Source organism: Somniosus microcephalus, unplaced genomic scaffold (genome assembly GCF_052327205.1).
Source record: "Somniosus microcephalus isolate GS21.2 unplaced genomic scaffold, FLI_Smic_1.0 scaffold110, whole genome shotgun sequence".
Classification (NCBI taxonomy): domain Eukaryota; kingdom Metazoa; phylum Chordata; class Chondrichthyes; order Squaliformes; family Somniosidae; genus Somniosus; species Somniosus microcephalus.
In genome coordinates, this window is record NW_028225297.1 from 198,594 (window position 1) to 222,501 (window position 23,908).

At 46.5% G+C, this 23,908-nt stretch overlaps 7 non-coding genes and 2 pseudogenes across 7 annotated transcripts; all 9 read left to right on the plus strand.

Moving 5' to 3' along the window:
- The first annotated feature begins 1,411 nt into the window (after window positions 1–1,411).
- Window positions 1,412–1,530, plus strand: LOC147082833 (5S ribosomal RNA). The gene has a single exon (XR_015076033.1). It is a non-coding gene; the product is annotated as a 5S ribosomal RNA (ribosomal RNA).
- A 2,423-nt stretch (window positions 1,531–3,953) lies between these two features.
- On the plus strand, window positions 3,954–4,072 carry LOC147082834 (5S ribosomal RNA). The gene has a single exon (XR_015076034.1). It is a non-coding gene; the product is annotated as a 5S ribosomal RNA (ribosomal RNA).
- Window positions 4,073–6,495: 2,423 nt separating this feature from the next.
- On the plus strand, window positions 6,496–6,615 carry LOC147082835 (5S ribosomal RNA; annotated as a pseudogene).
- Window positions 6,616–9,032: 2,417 nt separating this feature from the next.
- LOC147082836 (5S ribosomal RNA) lies at window positions 9,033–9,151 on the plus strand. The gene has a single exon (XR_015076035.1). It is a non-coding gene; the product is annotated as a 5S ribosomal RNA (ribosomal RNA).
- Window positions 9,152–11,574: 2,423 nt separating this feature from the next.
- On the plus strand, window positions 11,575–11,693 carry LOC147082837 (5S ribosomal RNA). Its single transcript, XR_015076157.1, has one exon. It is a non-coding gene; the product is annotated as a 5S ribosomal RNA (ribosomal RNA).
- Window positions 11,694–14,106: 2,413 nt separating this feature from the next.
- LOC147082838 (5S ribosomal RNA) lies at window positions 14,107–14,225 on the plus strand (annotated as a pseudogene).
- A 2,423-nt stretch (window positions 14,226–16,648) lies between these two features.
- LOC147082839 (5S ribosomal RNA) lies at window positions 16,649–16,767 on the plus strand. The gene has a single exon (XR_015076036.1). It is a non-coding gene; the product is annotated as a 5S ribosomal RNA (ribosomal RNA).
- Window positions 16,768–19,184: 2,417 nt separating this feature from the next.
- LOC147082840 (5S ribosomal RNA) lies at window positions 19,185–19,303 on the plus strand. The gene has a single exon (XR_015076037.1). It is a non-coding gene; the product is annotated as a 5S ribosomal RNA (ribosomal RNA).
- Window positions 19,304–21,722: 2,419 nt separating this feature from the next.
- On the plus strand, window positions 21,723–21,841 carry LOC147082841 (5S ribosomal RNA). Its single transcript, XR_015076225.1, has one exon. It is a non-coding gene; the product is annotated as a 5S ribosomal RNA (ribosomal RNA).
- Window positions 21,842–23,908: the final 2,067 nt, after the last annotated feature.

Below are 23,908 nucleotides of genomic sequence, written 5' to 3' on the forward strand. Positions count from 1 at the left end.
CCAGCCCAGGCAACATCCTCGGAAATCTCCTCTGCACCTTCTCTAGTGCAATCGCATCCTTCTTGTAATGTGGTGACCAGAACTGCACGCGGCACTCTAGCTGCGGCCTAACTAGTGTTTTATACAGTTGAAGCATAACCTCCCCGCTCTTATATTCTACGCCTCGGCTAATAAAGGCAAGTATCCCGTATGCCTGCTTAACCACTTTATCTACCTGTCCTGCTACCTTCAGGGATCTGTGGACATGCACTCCAAGGTCCCGCTGATCCTCTGCATTTCTCAGTGTCCTACCATTTATTGTGTATTCCAACTGAATTCCATTTGCCACTGTTCTGCCCACTAGACGAGTCCATTGATATCTTCCTGCAGTCTACAGCATTCTGTTTCATTATTAACCACACGGCCAATTTTTGTATCATCTGCAAACTTCTTAATCATACTTCCTACATTCAAATCCAAATCATTGATATATACCAGAAAAAGCAAAGGGCCCAGTACTGAGTCGGTGCAGGCTCGATGGGCCGAAATGGCCTCTATCTGCACTGTGGGGTTTCTGTGATTCTGTGAGCCCTGCGGAACCCCACTGGAAACAGCCTTCCGGTCACAAAAACACCCTTCGACCATTACCCTTTGTTTCCTGCCTCTGAGCCAATTTTGGATCCAACTTGCCACTTTGCCTTGGATCCCATGGGCTTTTACTTTCGTGACCAATCTGGCATGTGGGACCTTATCAAAAGCCTTGCTAAAATCCATATAGACTACATCAAAGGCACTACCCTCATCGACCCTCCTTGTTACCTCCTCGAAAAATTGAATTGCGTTAGTCAGACACGACCTTCCGTTAAGAAATCCATGCTGACTGTCCCTGATTAATCCGTGTCTTTCTAAATGAAGATTTCTCCTGTCCCTCAGAACTTTTTCCAATAATTTTCCCACCACCGAGGTTAGGCTGACTGGCCTGTAATTATGCGGTCTATCCCTCTCTCCCTTTTGAAAGAACGGTAGCACGTTAGCAGTCCTCCAGTGGTCGGGCACCACACCTGTAGCCAGAGAGGATTGTAAAATGATGGTGAGAGCCTGTGCTATTTGGTGTCTTACTTCTCTTAAGAGTGTGGGATAGATTTGATGCGGGCCTGGGTATTTGTCCAGTTTGAAAGATGCTACAGCCCTTAAGACTTGGTGTTTGAGCATGTTTATTTGATGTAATATTTGAATAGAAGGCAATGAAGGGTTGGGCTTGTAGTTTGTTTGTGTGGGAGGCAGAGCAGCAAGAAGAGGTGGAGGGGGGGTGGGGGGTTGCGGGAGGAGTAAAATTTGTAAATGTAAATTGAGTGTTGAATACTTGTATGAATGCGTAGAAGAGAAAAAAATGGGCGACAGCTTTAAGTAAAGAGAAAGCCAGCTAGCATATGCCTACGGCCATACTAGTCTGAATGCGCCCGATCTCGTCTGATCTCGGAAGCTAAGCAGAGTCAGGCCTGGTTAGTACTTGGATGGGAGACTGCCTGGGAATACCAGGTGCAGTAGGCTTTTGCTGCCACCACAGGCTGCTCAACGTTTTGCGCGCACACACTGCTCTTAATCAATCAACATCCTTTTTGCTGCTCTCTCTCTCTCTCTCTCTCTCTCTCTCTCTCTCGCTTTCCTTTGACCATTTCTTCGCTGCACATTCTCCTGCTGCTACACAAATGCAAGGGGCTCCAGACACAGGGCCGAAATAAGCAGAAGAAGAAAATAAGATAGCCAAAATACACACACTGGCGGAGGGCCACCAGGACACAGCAGCAGAGAGGAGAGACAAGGTGCATAGAAAACTCGGAGGGACAAACAGCAACAGAACAAAGAAGAATGTAGAAAGAGCAGCAGTTAAATTCAGGAAAAAAGCAAAGCCAACTAGCATGCTGTTGAAATGCATGTGTGTTAATGCGAGGAGCGTTACAAATAAGATTGACGAGTTGCAGGCGCAAGTTGCCACATGGGGTTATGCAATAGTAGCCATAACGGAGACCTGGCTTCAAAATGGGCGGAATTGGAAACTAAACAATCCTGGCTACAATGTAATAACATTTGTAGAAGTCGTGTGGGCAGATGTCACATGATCAGGCAGAATCATAGAAATTTACAGCACAGAAGGAGGCCATTCGGCCCATCTTGTCCGTGCCAGCCGACAAAGAGCAATCCACCCAAATCCCACTTTACAGCACTTGGTCCGTAGCCTTGTAGGTTACGGCAGTTCAAGTGCATATCCAAGTACTATTTAAACGTGATGAGGGTTTCTGCCTCTACCACCCTTTCAGGCAGTGCATTCCAGACCCCCACCATTCACTGGGTGAAAAAATGTCTCCTCAAATTCCCTGTAAACCTCCTACCAATTACTTGAAATCTATTATTGACCCTTCTGCTAAGGGAAATAGGTCCTTCCTATCCACTCTATCTCGGCCCCTCATAATTTTACACACCTCAATTAGGTCTCGCCTCAGCCTCCTGTGTTCCAAAGAAAACAACCCCAGCCTATCCAATCTTTCCTCATAACTAAAATTCCCCAGCCCAGGCAACATCCTCGGAAATCTCCTCTGCACCTTCTCTAGTGCAATCGCATCCTTCTTGTAATGTGGTGACCAGAACTGCACGCGGCACTCTAGCTGCGGCCTAACTAGTGTTTTATACAGTTGAAGCATAACCTCCCCGCTCTTATATTCTACGCCTCGGCTAATAAAGGCAAGTATCCCGTATGCCTGCTTAACCACTTTATCTACCTGTCCTGCTACCTTCAGGGATCTGTGGACATGCACTCCAAGGTCCCGCTGATCCTCTGCATTTCTCAGTGTCCTACCATTTATTGTGTATTCCAACTGAATTCCATTTGCCACTGTTCTGCCCACTAGACGAGTCCATTGATATCTTCCTGCAGTCTACAGCATTCTGTTTCATTATTAACCACACGGCCAATTTTTGTATCATCTGCAAACTTCTTAATCATACTTCCTACATTCAAATCCAAATCATTGATATATACCAGAAAAAGCAAAGGGCCCAGTACTGAGTCGGTGCAGGCTCGATGGGCCGAAATGGCCTCTATCTGCACTGTGGGGTTTCTGTGATTCTGTGAGCCCTGCGGAACCCCACTGGAAACAGCCTTCCGGTCACAAAAACACCCTTCGACCATTACCCTTTGTTTCCTGCCTCTGAGCCAATTTTGGATCCAACTTGCCACTTTGCCTTGGATCCCATGGGCTTTTACTTTCGTGACCAATCTGGCATGTGGGACCTTATCAAAAGCCTTGCTAAAATCCATATAGACTACATCAAAGGCACTACCCTCATCGACCCTCCTTGTTACCTCCTCGAAAAATTGAATTGCGTTAGTCAGACACGACCTTCCGTTAAGAAATCCATGCTGACTGTCCCTGATTAATCCGTGTCTTTCTAAATGAAGATTTCTCCTGTCCCTCAGAACTTTTTCCAATAATTTTCCCACCACCGAGGTTAGGCTGACTGGCCTGTAATTATGCGGTCTATCCCTCTCTCCCTTTTGAAAGAACGGTAGCACGTTAGCAGTCCTCCAGTGGTCGGGCACCACACCTGTAGCCAGAGAGGATTGTAAAATGATGGTGAGAGCCTGTGCTATTTGGTGTCTTACTTCTCTTAAGAGTGTGGGATAGATTTGATGCGGGCCTGGGTATTTGTCCAGTTTGAAAGATGCTACAGCCCTTAAGACTTGGTGTTTGAGCATGTTTATTTGATGTAATATTTGAATAGAAGGCAATGAAGGGTTGGGCTTGTAGTTTGTTTGTGTGGGAGGCAGAGCAGCAAGAAGAGGTGGAGGGGGGGTGGGGGGTTGCGGGAGGAGTAAAATTTGTAAATGTAAATTGAGTGTTGAATACTTGTATGAATGCGTAGAAGAGAAAAAAATGGGCGACAGCTTTAAGTAAAGAGAAAGCCAGCTAGCATATGCCTACGGCCATACTAGTCTGAATGCGCCCGATCTCGTCTGATCTCGGAAGCTAAGCAGAGTCAGGCCTGGTTAGTACTTGGATGGGAGACTGCCTGGGAATACCAGGTGCAGTAGGCTTTTGCTGCCACCACAGGCTGCTCAACGTTTTGCGCGCACACACTGCTCTTAATCAATCAACATCCTTTTTGCTGCTCTCTCTCTCTCTCTCTCTCTCTCTCTCTCTCTCGCTTTCCTTTGACCATTTCTTCGCTGCACATTCTCCTGCTGCTACACAAATGCAAGGGGCTCCAGACACAGGGCCGAAATAAGCAGAAGAAGAAAATAAGATAGCCAAAATACACACACTGGCGGAGGGCCACCAGGACACAGCAGCAGAGAGGAGAGACAAGGTGCATAGAAAACTCGGAGGGACAAACAGCAACAGAACAAAGAAGAATGTAGAAAGAGCAGCAGTTAAATTCAGGAAAAAAGCAAAGCCAACTAGCATGCTGTTGAAATGCATGTGTGTTAATGCGAGGAGCGTTACAAATAAGATTGACGAGTTGCAGGCGCAAGTTGCCACATGGGGTTATGCAATAGTAGCCATAACGGAGACCTGGCTTCAAAATGGGCGGAATTGGAAACTAAACAATCCTGGCTACAATGTAATAACATTTGTAGAAGTCGTGTGGGCAGATGTCACATGATCAGGCAGAATCATAGAAATTTACAGCACAGAAGGAGGCCATTCGGCCCATCTTGTCCGTGCCAGCCGACAAAGAGCAATCCACCCAAATCCCACTTTACAGCACTTGGTCCGTAGCCTTGTAGGTTACAGCAGTTCAAGTGCATATCCAAGTACTTTTTAAACGTGATGAGGGTTTCTGCCTCTACCACCCTTTCAGGCAGTGCATTCCAGACCCCCACCATTCACTGGGTGAAAAAATGTCTCCTCAAATTCCCTGTAAACCTCCTACCAATTACTTGAAATCTATTATTGACCCTTCTGCTAAGGGAAATAGGTCCTTCCTATCCACTCTATCTCGGCCCCTCATAATTTTACACACCTCAATTAGGTCTCGCCTCAGCCTCCTGTGTTCCAAAGAAAACAACCCCAGCCTATCCAATCTTTCCTCATAACTAAAATTCCCCAGCCCAGGCAACATCCTCGGAAATCTCCTCTGCACCTTCTCTAGTGCAATCGCATCCTTCTTGTAATGTGGTGACCAGAACTGCACGCGGCACTCTAGCTGCGGCCTAACTAGTGTTTTATACAGTTGAAGCATAACCTCCCCGCTCTTATATTCTACGCCTCGGCTAATAAAGGCAAGTATCCCGTATGCCTGCTTAACCACTTTATCTACCTGTCCTGCTACCTTCAGGGATCTGTGGACATGCACTCCAAGGTCCCGCTGATCCTCTGCATTTCTCAGTGTCCTACCATTTATTGTGTATTCCAACTGAATTCCATTTGCCACTGTTCTGCCCACTAGACGAGTCCATTGATATCTTCCTGCAGTCTACAGCATTCTGTTTCATTATTAACCACACGGCCAATTTTTGTATCATCTGCAAACTTCTTAATCATACTTCCTACATTCAAATCCAAATCATTGATATATACCAGAAAAAGCAAAGGGCCCAGTACTGAGTCGCTGCAGGCTCGATGGGCCGAAATGGCCTCTATCTGCACTGTGGGGTTTCTGTGATTCTGTGAGCCCTGCGGAACCCCACTGGAAACAGCCTTCCGGTCACAAAAACACCCTTCGACCATTACCCTTTGTTTCCTGCCTCTGAGCCAATTTTGGATCCAACTTGCCACTTTGCCTTGGATCCCATGGGCTTTTACTTTCGTGACCAATCTGGCATGCGGGACCTTATCAAAAGCCTTGCTAAAATCCATATAGACTACATCAAAGGCACTACCCTCATCGACCCTCCTTGTTACCTCCTCGAAAAATTGAATTGCGTTAGTCAGACACGACCTTCCGTTAAGAAATCCATGCTGACTGTCCCTGATTAATCCGTGTCTTTCTAAATGAAGATTTCTCCTGTCCCTCAGAACTTTTTCCAATAATTTTCCCACCACCGAGGTTAGGCTGACTGGCCTGTAATTATGCGGTCTATCCCTCTCTCCCTTTTGAAAGAACGGTAGCACGTTAGCAGTCCTCCAGTGGTCGGGCACCACACCTGTAGCCAGAGAGGATTGTAAAATGATGGTGAGAGCCTGTGCTATTTGGTGTCTTACTTCTCTTAAGAGTGTGGGATAGATTTGATGCGGGCCTGGGTATTTGTCCAGTTTGAAAGATGCTACAGCCCTTAAGACTTGGTGTTTGAGCATGTTTATTTGATGTAATATTTGAATAGAAGGCAATGAAGGGTTGGGCTTGTAGTTTGTTTGTGTGGGAGGCAGAGCAGCAAGAAGAGGTGGAGGGGGGGTGGGGGGTTGCGGGAGGAGTAAAATTTGTAAATGTAAATTGAGTGTTGAATACTTGTATGAATGCGTAGAAGAGAAAAAAATGGGCGACAGCTTTAAGTAAAGAGAAAGCCAGCTAGCATATGCCTACGGCCATACTAGTCTGAATGCGCCCGATCTCGTCTGATCTCTGGAAGCTAAGCAGAGTCAGGCCTGGTTAGTACTTGGATGGGAGACCGCCTGGGAATACCAGGTGCAGTAGGCTTTTGCTGCCGCCACAGGCTGCTCAACGTTTTACACACACACGCGCACACACTGCTCTTAATCAATCAACATCCTTTTTGCTGCTCTCTCTCTCTCTCTCTCTCGCTTTCCTTTGACCATTTCTTCGCTGCACATTCTCCTGCTGCTACACAAATGCAAGGGGCTCCAGACACAGGGCCGAAATAAGCAGAAGAAGAAAATAAGATAGCCAAAATACACACACTGGCGGAGGGCCACCAGGACACAGCAGCAGAGAGGAGAGACAAGGTGCATAGAAAACTCGGAGGGACAAACAGCAACAGAACAAAGAAGAATGTAGAAAGAGCAGCAGTTAAATTCAGGAAAAAAGCAAAGCCAACTAGCATGCTGTTGAAATGCATGTGTGTTAATGCGAGGAGCGTTACAAATAAGATTGACGAGTTGCAGGCGCAAGTTGCCACATGGGGTTATGCAATAGTAGCCATAACGGAGACCTGGCTTCAAAATGGGCGGAATTGGAAACTAAACAATCCTGGCTACAATGTAATAACATTTGTAGAAGTCGTGTGGGCAGATGTCACATGATCAGGCAGAATCATAGAAATTTACAGCACAGAAGGAGGCCATTCGGCCCATCTTGTCCGTGCCAGCCGACAAAGAGCAATCCACCCAAATCCCACTTTACAGCACTTGGTCCGTAGCCTTGTAGGTTACGGCAGTTCAAGTGCATATCCAAGTACTTTTTAAACGTGATGAGGGTTTCTGCCTCTACCACCCTTTCAGGCAGTGCATTCCAGACCCCCACCATTCACTGGGTGAAAAAATGTCTCCTCAAATTCCCTGTAAACCTCCTACCAATTACTTGAAATCTATTATTGACCCTTCTGCTAAGGGAAATAGGTCCTTCCTATCCACTCTATCTCGGCCCCTCATAATTTTACACACCTCAATTAGGTCTCGCCTCAGCCTCCTGTGTTCCAAAGAAAACAACCCCAGCCTATCCAATCTTTCCTCATAACTAAAATTCCCCAGCCCAGGCAACATCCTCGGAAATCTCCTCTGCACCTTCTCTAGTGCAATCGCATCCTTCTTGTAATGTGGTGACCAGAACTGCACGCGGCACTCTAGCTGCGGCCTAACTAGTGTTTTATACAGTTGAAGCATAACCTCCCCGCTCTTATATTCTACGCCTCGGCTAATAAAGGCAAGTATCCCGTATGCCTGCTTAACCACTTTATCTACCTGTCCTGCTACCTTCAGGGATCTGTGGACATGCACTCCAAGGTCCCGCTGATCCTCTGCATTTCTCAGTGTCCTACCATTTATTGTGTATTCCAACTGAATTCCATTTGCCACTGTTCTGCCCACTAGACGAGTCCATTGATATCTTCCTGCAGTCTACAGCATTCTGTTTCATTATTAACCACACGGCCAATTTTTGTATCATCTGCAAACTTCTTAATCATACTTCCTACATTCAAATCCAAATCATTGATATATACCAGAAAAAGCAAAGGGCCCAGTACTGAGTCGCTGCAGGCTCGATGGGCCGAAATGGCCTCTATCTGCACTGTGGGGTTTCTGTGATTCTGTGAGCCCTGCGGAACCCCACTGGAAACAGCCTTCCGGTCACAAAAACACCCTTCGACCATTACCCTTTGTTTCCTGCCTCTGAGCCAATTTTGGATCCAACTTGCCACTTTGCCTTGGATCCCATGGGCTTTTACTTTCGTGACCAATCTGGCATGCGGGACCTTATCAAAAGCCTTGCTAAAATCCATATAGACTACATCAAAGGCACTACCCTCATCGACCCTCCTTGTTACCTCCTCGAAAAATTGAATTGCGTTAGTCAGACACGACCTTCCGTTAAGAAATCCATGCTGACTGTCCCTGATTAATCCGTGTCTTTCTAAATGAAGATTTCTCCTGTCCCTCAGAACTTTTTCCAATAATTTTCCCACCACCGAGGTTAGGCTGACTGGCCTGTAATTATGCGGTCTATCCCTCTCTCCCTTTTGAAAGAACGGTAGCACGTTAGCAGTCCTCCAGTGGTCGGGCACCACACCTGTAGCCAGAGAGGATTGTAAAATGATGGTGAGAGCCTGTGCTATTTGGTGTCTTACTTCTCTTAAGAGTGTGGGATAGATTTGATGCGGGCCTGGGTATTTGTCCAGTTTGAAAGATGCTACAGCCCTTAAGACTTGGTGTTTGAGCATGTTTATTTGATGTAATATTTGAATAGAAGGCAATGAAGGGTTGGGCTTGTAGTTTGTTTGTGTGGGAGGCAGAGCAGCAAGAAGAGGTGGAGGGGGGGTGGGGGGTTGCGGGAGGAGTAAAATTTGTAAATGTAAATTGAGTGTTGAATACTTGTATGAATGCGTAGAAGAGAAAAAAATGGGCGACAGCTTTAAGTAAAGAGAAAGCCAGCTAGCATATGCCTACGGCCATACTAGTCTGAATGCGCCCGATCTCGTCTGATCTCGGAAGCTAAGCAGAGTCAGGCCTGGTTAGTACTTGGATGGGAGACTGCCTGGGAATACCAGGTGCAGTAGGCTTTTGCTGCCGCCACAGGCTGCTCGACGTTTTGCACACACACGCGCACACACTGCTCTTAATCAATCAACATCCTTTTTGCTGCTCTCTCTCTCTCTCTCTCTCTCTCTCGCTTTCCTTTGACCATTTCTTCGCTGCACATTCTCCTGCTGCTACACAAATGCAAGGGGCTCCAGACACAGGGCCGAAATAAGCAGAAGAAGAAAATAAGATAGCCAAAATACACACACTGGCGGAGGGCCACCAGGACACAGCAGCAGAGAGGAGAGACAAGGTGCATAGAAAACTCGGAGGGACAAACAGCAACAGAACAAAGAAGAATGTAGAAAGAGCAGCAGTTAAATTCAGGAAAAAAGCAAAGCCAACTAGCATGCTGTTGAAATGCATGTGTGTTAATGCGAGGAGCGTTACAAATAAGATTGACGAGTTGCAGGCGCAAGTTGCCACATGGGGTTATGCAATAGTAGCCATAACGGAGACCTGGCTTCAAAATGGGCGGAATTGGAAACTAAACAATCCTGGCTACAATGTAATAACATTTGTAGAAGTCGTGTGGGCAGATGTCACATGATCAGGCAGAATCATAGAAATTTACAGCACAGAAGGAGGCCATTCGGCCCATCTTGTCCGTGCCAGCCGACAAAGAGCAATCCACCCAAATCCCACTTTACAGCACTTGGTCCGTAGCCTTGTAGGTTACGGCAGTTCAAGTGCATATCCAAGTACTTTTTAAACGTGATGAGGGTTTCTGCCTCTACCACCCTTTCAGGCAGTGCATTCCAGACCCCCACCATTCACTGGGTGAAAAAATGTCTCCTCAAATTCCCTGTAAACCTCCTACCAATTACTTGAAATCTATTATTGACCCTTCTGCTAAGGGAAATAGGTCTTTCCTATCCACTCTATCTCGGCCCCTCATAATTTTACACACCTCAATTAGGTCTCGCCTCAGCCTCCTGTGTTCCAAAGAAAACAACCCCAGCCTATCCAATCTTTCCTCATAACTAAAATTCCCCAGCCCAGGCAACATCCTCGGAAATCTCCTCTGCACCTTCTCTAGTGCAATCGCATCCTTCTTGTAATGTGGTGACCAGAACTGCACGCGGCACTCTAGCTGCGGCCTAACTAGTGTTTTATACAGTTGAAGCATAACCTCCCCGCTCTTATATTCTACGCCTCGGCTAATAAAGGCAAGTATCCCGTATGCCTGCTTAACCACTTTATCTACCTGTCCTGCTACCTTCAGGGATCTGTGGACATGCACTCCAAGGTCCCGCTGATCCTCTGCATTTCTCAGTGTCCTACCATTTATTGTGTATTCCAACTGAATTCCATTTGCCACTGTTCTGCCCACTAGACGAGTCCATTGATATCTTCCTGCAGTCTACAGCATTCTGTTTCATTATTAACCACACGGCCAATTTTTGTATCATCTGCAAACTTCTTAATCATACTTCCTACATTCAAATCCAAATCATTGATATATACCAGAAAAAGCAAAGGGCCCAGTACTGAGTCGCTGCAGGCTCGATGGGCCGAAATGGCCTCTATCTGCACTGTGGGGTTTCTGTGATTCTGTGAGCCCTGCGGAACCCCACTGGAAACAGCCTTCCGGTCACAAAAACACCCTTCGACCATTACCCTTTGTTTCCTGCCTCTGAGCCAATTTTGGATCCAACTTGCCACTTTGCCTTGGATCCCATGGGCTTTTACTTTCGTGACCAATCTGGCATGTGGGACCTTATCAAAAGCCTTGCTAAAATCCATATAGACTACATCAAAGGCACTACCCTCATCGACCCTCCTTGTTACCTCCTCGAAAAATTGAATTGCGTTAGTCAGACACGACCTTCCGTTAAGAAATCCATGCTGACTGTCCCTGATTAATCCGTGTCTTTCTAAATGAAGATTTCTCCTGTCCCTCAGAACTTTTTCCAATAATTTTCCCACCACCGAGGTTAGGCTGACTGGCCTGTAATTATGCGGTCTATCCCTCTCTCCCTTTTGCAAGAACGGTAGCACGTTAGCAGTCCTCCAGTGGTCGGGCACCACACCTGTAGCCAGAGAGGATTGTAAAATGATGGTGAGAGCCTGTGCTATTTGGTGTCTTACTTCTCTTAAGAGTGTGGGATAGATTTGATGCGGGCCTGGGTATTTGTCCAGTTTGAAAGATGCTACAGCCCTTAAGACTTGGTGTTTGAGCATGTTTATTTGATGTAATATTTGAATAGAAGGCAATGAAGGGTTGGGCTTGTAGTTTGTTTGTGTGGGAGGCAGAGCAGCAAGAAGAGGTGGAGGGGGGGTGGGGGGTTGCGGGAGGAGTAAAATTTGTAAATGTAAATTGAGTGTTGAATACTTGTATGAATGCGTAGAAGAGAAAAAAATGGGCGACAGCTTTAAGTAAAGAGAAAGCCAGCTAGCATATGCCTACGGCCATACTCGTCTGAATGCGCCCGATCTCGTCTGATCTCGGAAGCTAAGCAGAGTCAGGCCTGGTTAGTACTTGGATGGGAGACTGCCTGGGAATACCAGGTGCAGTAGGCTTTTGCTGCCACCACAGGCTGCTCAACGTTTTGCGCGCACACACTGCTCTTAATCAATCAACATCCTTTTTGCTGCTCTCTCTCTCTCTCTCTCTCTCTCGCTTTCCTTTGACCATTTCTTCGCTGCACATTCTCCTGCTGCTACACAAATGCAAGGGGCTCCAGACACAGGGCCGAAATAAGCAGAAGAAGAAAATAAGATAGCCAAAATACACACACTGGCGGAGGGCCACCAGGACACAGCAGCAGAGAGGAGAGACAAGGTGCATAGAAAACTCGGAGGGACAAACAGCAACAGAACAAAGAAGAATGTAGAAAGAGCAGCAGTTAAATTCAGGAAAAAAGCAAAGCCAACTAGCATGCTGTTGAAATGCATGTGTGTTAATGCGAGGAGCGTTACAAATAAGATTGACGAGTTGCAGGCGCAAGTTGCCACATGGGGTTATGCAATAGTAGCCATAACGGAGACCTGGCTTCAAAATGGGCGGAATTGGAAACTAAACAATCCTGGCTACAATGTAATAACATTTGTCGAAGTCGTGTGGGCAGATGTCACATGATCAGGCAGAATCATAGAAATTTACAGCACAGAAGGAGGCCATTCGGCCCATCTTGTCCGTGCCAGCCGACAAAGAGCAATCCACCCAAATCCCACTTTACAGCACTTGGTCCGTAGCCTTGTAGGTTACGGCAGTTCAAGTGCATATCCAAGTACTTTTTAAACGTGATGAGGGTTTCTGCCTCTACCACCCTTTCAGGCAGTGCATTCCAGACCCCCACCATTCACTGGGTGAAAAAATGTCTCCTCAAATTCCCTGTAAACCTCCTACCAATTACTTGAAATCTATTATTGACCCTTCTGCTAAGGGAAATAGGTCCTTCCTATCCACTCTATCTCGGCCCCTCATAATTTTACACACCTCAATTAGGTCTCGCCTCAGCCTCCTGTGTTCCAAAGAAAACAACCCCAGCCTATCCAATCTTTCCTCATAACTAAAATTCCCCAGCCCAGGCAACATCCTCGGAAATCTCCTCTGCACCTTCTCTAGTGCAATCGCATCCTTCTTGTAATGTGGTGACCAGAACTGCACGCGGCACTCTAGCTGCGGCCTAACTAGTGTTTTATACAGTTGAAGCATAACCTCCCCGCTCTTATATTCTACGCCTCGGCTAATAAAGGCAAGTATCCCGTATGCCTGCTTAACCACTTTATCTACCTGTCCTGCTACCTTCAGGGATCTGTGGACATGCACTCCAAGGTCCCGCTGATCCTCTGCATTTCTCAGTGTCCTACCATTTATTGTGTATTCCAACTGAATTCCATTTGCCACTGTTCTGCCCACTAGACGAGTCCATTGATATCTTCCTGCAGTCTACAGCATTCTGTTTCATTATTAACCACACGGCCAATTTTTGTATCATCTGCAAACTTCTTAATCATACTTCCTACATTCAAATCCAAATCATTGATATATACCAGAAAAAGCAAAGGGCCCAGTACTGAGTCGCTGCAGGCTCGATGGGCCGAAATGGCCTCTATCTGCACTGTGGGGTTTCTGTGATTCTGTGAGCCCTGCGGAACCCCACTGGAAACAGCCTTCCGGTCACAAAAACACCCTTCGACCATTACCCTTTGTTTCCTGCCTCTGAGCCAATTTTGGATCCAACTTGCCACTTTGCCTTGGATCCCATGGGCTTTTACTTTCGTGACCAATCTGGCATGCGGGACCTTATCAAAAGCCTTGCTAAAATCCATATAGACTACATCAAAGGCACTACCCTCATCGACCCTCCTTGTTACCTCCTCGAAAAATTGAATTGCGTTAGTCAGACACGACCTTCCGTTAAGAAATCCATGCTGACTGTCCCTGATTAATCCGTGTCTTTCTAAATGAAGATTTCTCCTGTCCCTCAGAACTTTTTCCAATAATTTTCCCACCACCGAGGTTAGGCTGACTGGCCTGTAATTATGCGGTCTATCCCTCTCTCCCTTTTGAAAGAACGGTAGCACGTTAGCAGTCCTCCAGTGGTCGGGCACCACACCTGTAGCCAGAGAGGATTGTAAAATGATGGTGAGAGCCTGTGCTATTTGGTGTCTTACTTCTCTTAAGAGTGTGGGATAGATTTGATGCGGGCCTGGGTATTTGTCCAGTTTGAAAGATGCTACAGCCCTTAAGACTTGGTGTTTGAGCATGTTTATTTGATGTAATATTTGAATAGAAGGCAATGAAGGGTTGGGCTTGTAGTTTGTTTGTGTGGGAGGCAGAGCAGCAAGAAGAGGTGGAGGGGGGGTGGGGGGTTGCGGGAGGAGTAAAATTTGTAAATGTAAATTGAGTGTTGAATACTTGTATGAATGCGTAGAAGAGAAAAAAATGGGCGACAGCTTTAAGTAAAGAGAAAGCCAGCTAGCATATGCCTACGGCCATACTAGTCTGAATGCGCCCGATCTCGTCTGATCTCGGAAACTAAGCAGAGTCAGGCCTGGTTAGTACTTGGATGGGAGACTGCCTGGGAATACCAGGTGCAGTAGGCTTTTGCTGCCGCCACAGGCTGCTCGACGTTTTGCACACACACGCGCACACACTGCTCTTAATCAATCAACATCCTTTTTGCTGCTCTCTCTCTCTCTCTCTCTCTCTCTCGCTTTCCTTTGACCATTTCTTCGCTGCACATTCTCCTGCTGCTACACAAATGCAAGGGGCTCCAGACACAGGGCCGAAATAAGCAGAAGAAGAAAATAAGATAGCCAAAATACACACACTGGCGGAGGGCCACCAGGACACAGCAGCAGAGAGGAGAGACAAGGTGCATAGAAAACTCGGAGGGACAAACAGCAACAGAACAAAGAAGAATGTAGAAAGAGCAGCAGTTAAATTCAGGAAAAAAGCAAAGCCAACTAGCATGCTGTTGAAATGCATGTGTGTTAATGCGAGGAGCGTTACAAATAAGATTGACGAGTTGCAGGCGCAAGTTGCCACATGGGGTTATGCAATAGTAGCCATAACGGAGACCTGGCTTCAAAATGGGCGGAATTGGAAACTAAACAATCCTGGCTACAATGTAATAACATTTGTAGAAGTCGTGTGGGCAGATGTCACATGATCAGGCAGAATCATAGAAATTTACAGCACAGAAGGAGGCCATTCGGCCCATCTTGTCCGTGCCAGCCGACAAAGAGCAATCCACCCAAATCCCACTTTACAGCACTTGGTCCGTAGCCTTGTAGGTTACGGCAGTTCAAGTGCATATCCAAGTACTTTTTAAACGTGATGAGGGTTTCTGCCTCTACCACCCTTTCAGGCAGTGCATTCCAGACCCCCACCATTCACTGGGTGAAAAAATGTCTCCTCAAATTCCCTGTAAACCTCCTACCAATTACTTGAAATCTATTATTGACCCTTCTGCTAAGGGAAATAGGTCCTTCCTATCCACTCTATCTCGGCCCCTCATAATTTTACACACCTCAATTAGGTCTCGCCTCAGCCTCCTGTGTTCCAAAGAAAACAACCCCAGCCTATCCAATCTTTCCTCATAACTAAAATTCCCCAGCCCAGGCAACATCCTCGGAAATCTCCTCTGCACCTTCTCTAGTGCAATCGCATCCTTCTTGTAATGTGGTGACCAGAACTGCACGCGGCACTCTAGCTGCGGCCTAACTAGTGTTTTATACAGTTGAAGCATAACCTCCCCGCTCTTATATTCTACGCCTCGGCTAATAAAGGCAAGTATCCCGTATGCCTGCTTAACCACTTTATCTACCTGTCCTGCTACCTTCAGGGATCTGTGGACATGCACTCCAAGGTCCCGCTGATCCTCTGCATTTCTCAGTGTCCTACCATTTATTGTGTATTCCAACTGAATTCCATTTGCCACTGTTCTGCCCACTAGACGAGTCCATTGATATCTTCCTGCAGTCTACAGCATTCTGTTTCATTATTAACCACACGGCCAATTTTTGTATCATCTGCAAACTTCTTAATCATACTTCCTACATTCAAATCCAAATCATTGATATATACCAGAAAAAGCAAAGGGCCCAGTACTGAGTCGCTGCAGGCTCGATGGGCCGAAATGGCCTCTATCTGCACTGTGGGGTTTCTGTGATTCTGTGAGCCCTGCGGAACCCCACTGGAAACAGCCTTCCGGTCACAAAAACACCCTTCGACCATTACCCTTTGTTTCCTGCCTCTGAGCCAATTTTGGATCCAACTTGCCACTTTGCCTTGGATCCCATGGGCTTTTACTTTCGTGACCAATCTGGCATGCGGGACCTTATCAAAAGCCTTGCTAAAATCCATATAGACTACATCAAAGGCACTACCCTCATCGACCCTCCTTGTTACCTCCTCGAAAAATTGAATTGCGTTAGTCAGACACGACCTTCCGTTAAGAAATCCATGCTGACTGTCCCTGATTAATCCGTGTCTTTCTAAATGAAGATTTCTCCTGTCCCTCAGAACTTTTTCCAATAATTTTCCCACCACCGAGGTTAGGCTGACTGGCCTGTAATTATGCGGTCTATCCCTCTCTCCCTTTTGAAAGAACGGTAGCACGTTAGCAGTCCTCCAGTGGTCGGGCACCACACCTGTAGCCAGAGAGGATTGTAAAATGATGGTGAGAGCCTGTGCTATTTGGTGTCTTACTTCTCTTAAGAGTGTGGGATAGATTTGATGCGGGCCTGGGTATTTGTCCAGTTTGAAAGATGCTACAGCCCTTAAGACTTGGTGTTTGAGCATGTTTATTTGATGTAATATTTGAATAGAAGGCAATGAAGGGTTGGGCTTGTAGTTTGTTTGTGTGGGAGGCAGAGCAGCAAGAAGAGGTGGAGGGGGGGTGGGGGGTTGCGGGAGGAGTAAAATTTGTAAATGTAAATTGAGTGTTGAATACTTGTATGAAAGCGTAGAAGAGAAAAAAATGGGCGACAGCTTTAAGTAAAGAGAAAGCCAGCTAGCATATGCCTACGGCCATACTAGTCTGAATGCGCCCGATCTCGTCTGATCTCGGAAGCTAAGCAGAGTCAGGCCTGGTTAGTACTTGGATGGGAGACTGCCTGGGAATACCAGGTGCAGTAGGCTTTTGCTGCCGCCACAGGCTGCTCGACGTTTTGCACACACACGCGCACACACTGCTCTTAATCAATCAACATCCTTTTTGCTGCTCTCTCTCTCTCTCTCTCTCGCTTTCCTTTGACCATTTCTTCGCTGCACATTCTCCTGCTGCTACACAAATGCAAGGGGCTCCAGACACAGGGCCGAAATAAGCAGAAGAAGAAAATAAGATAGCCAAAATACACACACTGGCGGAGGGCCACCAGGACACAGCAGCAGAGAGGAGAGACAAGGTGCATAGAAAACTCGGAGGGACAAACAGCAACAGAACAAAGAAGAATGTAGAAAGAGCAGCAGTTAAATTCAGGAAAAAAGCAAAGCCAACTAGCATGCTGTTGAAATGCATGTGTGTTAATGCGAGGAGCGTTACAAATAAGATTGATGAGTTGCAGGCGCAAGTTGCCACATGGGGTTATGCAATAGTAGCCATAACGGAGACCTGGCTTCAAAATGGGCGGAATTGGAAACTAAACAATCCTGGCTACAATGTAATAACATTTGTAGAAGTCGTGTGGGCAGATGTCACATGATCAGGCAGAATCATAGAAATTTACAGCACAGAAGGAGGCCATTCGGCCCATCTTGTCCGTGCCAGCCGACAAAGAGCAATCCACCCAAATCCCACTTTACAGCACTTGGTCCGTAGCCTTGTAGGTTACGGCAGTTCAAGTGCATATCCAAGTACTTTTTAAACGTGATGAGGGTTTCTGCCTCTACCACCCTTTCAGGCAGTGCATTCCAGACCCCCACCATTCACTGGGTGAAAAAATGTCTCCTCAAATTCCCTGTAAACCTCCTACCAATTACTTGAAATCTATTATTGACCCTTCTGCTAAGGGAAATAGGTCCTTCCTATCCACTCTATCTCGGCCCCTCATAATTTTACACACCTCAATTAGGTCTCGCCTCAGCCTCCTGTGTTCCAAAGAAAACAACCCCAGCCTATCCAATCTTTCCTCATAACTAAAATTCCCCAGCCCAGGCAACATCCTCGGAAATCTCCTCTGCACGTTCTCTAGTGCAATCGCATCCTTCTTGTAATGTGGTGACCAGAACTGCACGCGGCACTCTAGCTGCGGCCTAGCTAGTGTTTTATACAGTTGAAGCATAACCTCCCCGCTCTTATATTCTACGCCTCGGCTAATAAAGGCAAGTATCCCGTATGCCTGCTTAACCACTTTATCTACCTGTCCTGCTACCTTCAGGGATCTGTGGACATGCACTCCAAGGTCCCGCTGATCCTCTGCATTTCTCAGTGTCCTACCATTTATTGTGTATTCCAACTGAATTCCATTTGCCACTGTTCTGCCCACTAGACGAGTCCATTGATATCTTCCTGCAGTCTACAGCATTCTGTTTCATTATTAACCACACGGCCAATTTTTGTATCATCTGCAAACTTCTTAATCATACTTCCTACATTCAAATCCAAATCATTGATATATACCAGAAAAAGCAAAGGGTCCAGTACTGAGTCGGTGCAGGCTCGATGGGCCGAAATGGCCTCTATCTGCACTGTGGGGTTTCTGTGATTCTGTGAGCCCTGCGGAACCCCACTGGAAACAGCCTTCCGGTCACAAAAACACCCTTCGACCATTACCCTTTGTTTCCTGCCTCTGAGCCAATTTTGGATCCAACTTGCCACTTTGCCTTGGATCCCATGGGCTTTTACTTTCGTGACCAATCTGGCATGCGGGACCTTATCAAAAGCCTTGCTAAAATCCATATAGACTACATCAAAGGCACTACCCTCATCGACCCTCCTTGTTACCTCCTCGAAAAATTGAATTGCGTTAGTCAGACACGACCTTCCGTTAAGAAATCCATGCTGACTGTCCCTGATTAATCCGTGTCTTTCTAAATGAAGATTTCTCCTGTCCCTCAGAACTTTTTCCAATAATTTTCCCACCACCGAGGTTAGGCTGACTGGCCTGTAATTATGCGGTCTATCCCTCTCTCCCTTTTGAAAGAACGGTAGCACGTTAGCAGTCCTCCAGTGGTCGGGCACCACACCTGTAGCCAGAGAGGATTGTAAAATGATGGTGAGAGCCTGTGCTATTTGGTGTCTTACTTCTCTTAAGAGTGTGGGATAGATTTGATGCGGGCCTGGGTATTTGTCCAGTTTGAAAGATGCTACAGCCCTTAAGACTTGGTGTTTGAGCATGTTTATTTGATGTAATATTTGAATAGAAGGCAATGAAGGGTTGGGCTTGTAGTTTGTTTGTGTGGGAGGCAGAGCAGCAAGAAGAGGTGGAGGGGGGGTGGGGGGTTGCGGGAGGAGTAAAATTTGTAAATGTAAATTGAGTGTTGAATACTTGTATGAATGCGTAGAAGAGAAAAAAATGGGCGACAGCTTTAAGTAAAGAGAAAGCCAGCTAGCATATGCCTACGGCCATACTAGTCTGAATGCGCCCGATCTCGTCTGATCTCGGAAGCTAAGCAGAGTCAGGCCTGGTTAGTACTTGGATGGGAGACTGCCTGGGAATACCAGGTGCAGTAGGCTTTTGCTGCCGCCACAGGCTGCTCAACGTTTTGCACACACACGCGCACACACTGCTCTTAATCAATCAACATCCTTTTTGCTGCTCTCTCTCTCTCTCTCTCTCTCGCTTTCCTTTGACCATTTCTTCGCTGCACATTCTCCTGCTGCTACACAAATGCAAGGGGCTCCAGACACAGGGCCGAAATAAGCAGAAGAAGAAAATAAGATAGCCAAAATACACACACTGGCGGAGGGCCACCAGGACACAGCAGCAGAGAGGAGAGACAAGGTGCATAGAAAACTCGGAGGGACAAACAGCAACAGAACAAAGAAGAATGTCGAAAGAGCAGCAGTTAAATTCAGGAAAAAAGCAAAGCCAACTAGCATGCTGTTGAAATGCATGTGTGTTAATGCGAGGAGCGTTACAAATAAGATTGACGAGTTGCAGGCGCAAGTTGCCACATGGGGTTATGCAATAGTAGCCATAACGGAGACCTGGCTTCAAAATGGGCGGAATTGGAAACTAAACAATCCTGGCTACAATGTAATAACATTTGTAGAAGTCGTGTGGGCAGATGTCACATGATCAGGCAGAATCATAGAAATTTACAGCACAGAAGGAGGCCATTCGGCCCATCTTGTCCGTGCCAGCCGACAAAGAGCAATCCACCCAAATCCCACTTTACAGCACTTGGTCCGTAGCCTTGTAGGTTACGGCAGTTCAAGTGCATATCCAAGTACTTTTTAAACGTGATGAGGGTTTCTGCCTCTACCACCCTTTCAGGCAGTGCATTCCAGACCCCCACCATTCACTGGGTGAAAAAATGTCTCCTCAAATTCCCTGTAAACCTCCTACCAATTACTTGAAATCTATTATTGACCCTTCTGCTAAGGGAAATAGGTCCTTCCTATCCACTCTATCTCGGCCCCTCATAATTTTACACACCTCAATTAGGTCTCGCCTCAGCCTCCTGTGTTCCAAAGAAAACAACCCCAGCCTATCCAATCTTTCCTCATAACTAAAATTCCCCAGCCCAGGCAACATCCTCGGAAATCTCCTCTGCACCTTCTCTAGTGCAATCGCATCCTTCTTGTAATGTGGTGACCAGAACTGCACGCGGCACTCTAGCTGCGGCCTAACTAGTGTTTTATACAGTTGAAGCATAACCTCCCCGCTCTTATATTCTACGCCTCGGCTAATAAAGGCAAGTATCCCGTATGCCTGCTTAACCACTTTATCTACCTGTCCTGCTACCTTCAGGGATCTGTGGACATGCACTCCAAGGTCCCGCTGATCCTCTGCATTTCTCAGTGTCCTACCATTTATTGTGTATTCCAACTGAATTCCATTTGCCACTGTTCTGCCCACTAGACGAGTCCATTGATATCTTCCTGCAGTCTACAGCATTCTGTTTCATTATTAACCACACGGCCAATTTTTGTATCATCTGCAAACTTCTTAATCATACTTCCTACATTCAAATCCAAATCATTGATATATACCAGAAAAAGCAAAGGGCCCAGTACTGAGTCGGTGCAGGCTCGATGGGCCGAAATGGCCTCTATCTGCACTGTGGGGTTTCTGTGATTCTGTGAGCCCTGCGGAACCCCACTGGAAACAGCCTTCCGGTCACAAAAACACCCTTCGACCATTACCCTTTGTTTCCTGCCTCTGAGCCAATTTTGGATCCAACTTGCCACTTTGCCTTGGATCCCATGGGCTTTTACTTTCGTGACCAATCTGGCATGCGGGACCTTATCAAAAGCCTTGCTAAAATCCATATAGACTACATCAAAGGCACTACCCTCATCGACCCTCCTTGTTACCTCCTCGAAAAATTGAATTGCGTTAGTCAGACACGACCTTCCATTAAGAAATCCATGCTGACTGTCCCTGATTAATCCGTGTCTTTCTAAATGAAGATTTCTCCTGTCCCTCAGAACTTTTTCCAATAATTTTCCCACCACCGAGGTTAGGCTGACTGGCCTGTAATTATGCGGTCTATCCCTCTCTCCCTTTTGAAAGAACGGTAGCACGTTAGCAGTCCTCCAGTGGTCGGGCACCACACCTGTAGCCAGAGAGGATTGTAAAATGATGGTGAGAGCCTGTGCTATTTGGTGTCTTACTTCTCTTAAGAGTGTGGGATAGATTTGATGCGGGCCTGGGTATTTGTCCAGTTTGAAAGATGCTACAGCCCTTAAGACTTGGTGTTTGAGCATGTTTATTTGATGTAATATTTGAATAGAAGGCAATGAAGGGTTGGGCTTGTAGTTTGTTTGTGTGGGAGGCAGAGCAGCAAGAAGAGGTGGAGGGGGGGTGGGGGGTTGCGGGAGGAGTAAAATTTGTAAATGTAAATTGAGTGTTGAATACTTGTATGAATGCGTAGAAGAGAAAAAAATGGGCGACAGCTTTAAGTAAAGAGAAAGCCAGCTAGCATATGCCTACGGCCATACTAGTCTGAATGCGCCCGATCTCGTCTGATCTCGGAAGCTAAGCAGAGTCAGGCCTGGTTAGTACTTGGATGGGAGACCGCCTGGGAATACCAGGTGCAGTAGGCTTTTGCTGCCGCCACAGGCTGCTCAACGTTTTGCACACACACGCGCACACACTGCTCTTAATCAATCAACATCCTTTTTGCTGCTCTCTCTCTCTCTCTCTCTCGCTTTCCTTTGACCATTTCTTCGCTGCACATTCTCCTGCTGCTACACAAATGCAAGGGGCTCCAGACACAGGGCCGAAATAAGCAGAAGAAGAAAATAAGATAGCCAAAATATACACACTGGCGGAGGGCCACCAGGACACAGCAGCAGAGAGGAGAGACAAGGTGCATAGAAAACTCGGAGGGACAAACAGCAACAGAACAAAGAAGAATGTAGAAAGAGCAGCAGTTAAATTCAGGAAAAAAGCAAAGCCAACTAGCATGCTGTTGAAATGCATGTGTGTTAATGCGAGGAGTGTTACAAATAAGATTGACGAGTTGCAGGCGCAAGTTGCCACATGGGGTTATGCAATAGTAGCCATAACGGAGACCTGGCTTCAAAATGGGCGGAATTGGAAACTAAACAATCCTGGCTACAATGTAATAACATTTGTAGAAGTCGTGTGGGCAGATGTCACATGATCAGGCAGAATCATAGAAATTTACAGCACAGAAGGAGGCCATTCGGCCCATCTTGTCCGTGCCAGCCGACAAAGAGCAATCCACCCAAATCCCACTTTACAGCACTTGGTCCGTAGCCTTGTAGGTTACGGCAGTTCAAGTGCATATCCAAGTACTTTTTAAACGTGATGAGGGTTTCTGCCTCTACCACCCTTTCAGGCAGTGCATTCCAGACCCCCACCATTCACTGGGTGAAAAAATGTCTCCTCAAATTCCCTGTAAACCTCCTACCAATTACTTGAAATCTATTATTGACCCTTCTGCTAAGGGAAATAGGTCCTTCCTATCCACTCTATCTCGGCCCCTCATAATTTTACACACCTCAATTAGGTCTCGCCTCAGCCTCCTGTGTTCCAAAGAAAACAACCCCAGCCTATCCAATCTTTCCTCATAACTAAAATTCCCCAGCCCAGGCAACATCCTCGGAAATCTCCTCTGCACCTTCTCTAGTGCAATCGCATCCTTCTTGTAATGTGGTGACCAGAACTGCACGCGGCACTCTAGCTGCGGCCTAACTAGTGTTTTATACAGTTGAAGCATAACCTCCCCGCTCTTATATTCTACGCCTCGGCTAATAAAGGCAAGTATCCCGTATGCCTGCTTAACCACTTTATCTACCTGTCCTGCTACCTTCAGGGATCTGTGGACATGCACTCCAAGGTCCCGCTGATCCTCTGCATTTCTCAGTGTCCTACCATTTATTGTGTATTCCAACTGAATTCCATTTGCCACTGTTCTGCCCACTAGACGAGTCCATTGATATCTTCCTGCAGTCTACAGCATTCTGTTTCATTATTAACCACACGGCCAATTTTTGTATCATCTGCAAACTTCTTAATCATACTTCCTACATTCAAATCCAAATCATTGATATATACCAGAAAAAGCAAAGGGCCCAGTACTGAGTCGGTGCAGGCTCGATGGGACGAAATGGCCTCTATCTGCACTGTGGGGTTTCTGTGATTCTGTGAGCCCTGCGGAACCCCACTGGAAACAGCCTTCCGGTCACAAAAACACCCTTCGACCATTACCCTTTGTTTCCTGCCTCTGAGCCAATTTTGGATCCAACTTGCCACTTTGCCTTGGATCCCATGGGCTTTTACTTTCGTGACCAATCTGGCATGCGGGACCTTATCAAAAGCCTTGCTAAAATCCATATAGACTACATCAAAGGCACTACCCTCATCGACCCTCCTTGTTACCTCCTCGAAAAATTGAATTGCGTTAGTCAGACACGACCTTCCGTTAAGAAATCCATGCTGACTGTCCCTGATTAATCCGTGTCTTTCTAAATGAAGATTTCTCCTGTCCCTCAGAACTTTTTCCAATAATTTTCCCACCACCGAGGTTAGGCTGACTGGCCTGTAATTATGCGGTCTATCCCTCTCTCCCTTTTGAAAGAACGGTAGCACGTTAGCAGTCCTCCAGTGGTCGGGCACCACACCTGTAGCCAGAGAGGATTGTA